Source organism: Ananas comosus, unplaced genomic scaffold, assembly GCF_001540865.1.
Source record: "Ananas comosus cultivar F153 unplaced genomic scaffold, ASM154086v1, whole genome shotgun sequence".
In the NCBI taxonomy this organism is placed as follows: Eukaryota; Viridiplantae; Streptophyta; class Magnoliopsida; order Poales; family Bromeliaceae; genus Ananas; species Ananas comosus.
The window spans coordinates 102,501-104,970 of record NW_017893003.1 but is presented as its reverse complement, the minus strand read 5'-3'; positions in this window follow the sequence as shown (position 1 = coordinate 104,970).

Sequence of the window (2,470 nt, the reverse complement as noted above, 5' to 3'; positions counted from 1 at the left end):
AGTAGTTGCTCGACGGCGCTCATCTGTCTTTTTCGAAAGCCTTACGCTGCGCCGCCATACTGAAAACATAATAAACATAACATAATAAAGATGGTAGAACCGAGCAGAAAGAGTCTCTTCTCTAATGTTGATATATATGCGGGGAAGTAGTTTCAAAGTCAGGTCTTTTTTTTATTTATTTAATATTGAAAATAAATAAAAATTTTGCTTTTTGGTTTTCAGAGATTGACTCTATCCATTTTTTTCCTTCATATAGTAACTCCCTGTCTGTGTACCAACGTCCCTACTCCGCTATATCCCCAAAGTCTGAACTCTTTAAGCATTCGTATATTACGAACTATCTTTTTCTTGGTGGGCTTTCTTTGATTGACCTTGACTTGCTTGCGAGGAAGATGACTATTCTGGTGAAATGGACAGCCCATCCGATGATCGAATCGGGATCAGCCACCCCTCCGATATTATTTACCAATGGAAGGAATGTCTATCCTTCAATGAGTGAAACTCCCAGGGTCTTTCTCGCTGGGCGTGCTTGCATCCTAAAGCATTCTGAGCTATATTTGTATTAGCCCGGACCAACCTCTCTCTTTCTGCGTGCACTGCTTCTTCATCAGCAGGTAGGGAATTCGAGACGGGGGCCTCACCCGACCGCCTATGATCACGGATTGGGAGATTTTATCTTCATCCGAGGGTTCATTTCATTACGAAAAAAAAAAGTGTAAGGTAGTGAGGTCTTAAAAAGAAAAAACTTCAATCAATGAATGATCAGCCATTCCATTTGTTTGTGCTTTCAGCAAGTAGGCGACGCGAATCAATGGTGATTCAATCGGATACCAATTGGATGCGTTTGAAAGCAAAGAGATTCTAATTGCAGAAAAATTATTTGACGTTGGGAAAGGTTTGTCTTGTGTCTCCGTAACTAATGGTCCATTTATTGATGGGCGAACGACGGGGATTGAACCCGCGCGTGGTGGATTCACAATCCACTGCCTTGATCCACTTGGCTACATCCGCCCCTACCCCCGCGCACTGGTTTCAGTCTCTATCTACGATCAGATCCTTTCTTCACCCTCCCTATGACCGCTATCAAAGATAAGCTTTTTCCGAGAGTTGCTAATTGTTTGTTGTGTTTTTTGGGAAGCGAAGCTTCAACAAGCAAGTAGAAGCTTCCTGGCAAAGCTTCAAACAAAGAGGTTGGGATCTTTCACTTCATTGATTTGAGTCCACTTTACTTAAGGGAGAAGAAAGATAGGTACATTTGAACCAAAACATCAGCCCTTTCATCGCGTTTAAAGATAATATTACGATGAAAGCGTGGAATGATTCGTGGATACCCTGACCTTGTGAGGGATACTGGGACTGGTAACAGACTAAGAGGCGTTTTATCACCTCCATACGCAAGTTGAAGGGAAGAAGCGCACTGTTTCAGGTACAGTGCAACAAATAACCCACCCGACTTGCGTGCTAGTCTCAAAACAGTCTTAGTAAACAGGTAAGCAGCAATACAGTGTTCCTTGGCCAAACCGTCAGTGATTACTAAGATGACTTTATTTAAACTTTTAATAATCGCTATAAGCGGATTTAACAAAAACGCGAGTTTGAAAACCCACAAATTAATTGTGTTGTGGCTTTCGAGTAGCCTCCGTTTGCCTTTATTATACGAGTTGTTGCTTTCGAGCTCCTTTATTTTTATTAGTAAGATAGGGTGTTCCTGAGTTTGCACCCTTTGCAGCTTTCAAGCCCCTTTATTAGTAGGGTTGCTGGGAATCAATCCCTCTTAGAAAGCAAACCACTAATAGCCAAGAGCTAGATTGAAATCTATGGAATTGCCCTGGCGTTGATTTGAAGATCCCTCTTGAACAGAATGATTAAACATAAGATCAAACCAGAGATTCATCTTTTTCGAGATATTAATGGAAAACGAATCCATAACTGTATTTCGGATCAAGGGCTGACTTACTAAAAAATGCCATTAGAAGCAGCAGAATTGAGCATAGATTATGCTATCAATTAGACTACTGACCCTTGTTATCAGTTAGATTCAGGTATAGTCAAGATCGGTGGAAAAATCAGAGGCAGAGAAAAAGACTCTTACTAAAAAGAAAAAAAAAAAGGAAGGAAAAGATTACATTGAGACAGTTATGAATTTGATTGAGTTTCCGTTACTTGACCAAACAACCCCCAATTCAGTTATTTCAACTACATCGAATGATCTTTCGAATTGGTCAAGACTCTCCAGTTTATGGCCGCTTCTATATGGTACCAGTTGTTGTTTCATTGAATTTGCTTCATTAATAGGCTCGCGATTCTACTTTGATCGTTATGGGTTGGTGCCAAGATCAAGTCCTAGGCAAGCGGACCTAATTTTCACAGCCGGCACGGTCACAATGAAAATGGCTCCTTCCTTAGTGAGATTATATGAGCAAATGCCTGAACCAAAATACGTCATTGCTATGGGAGCCTGTACTATTAC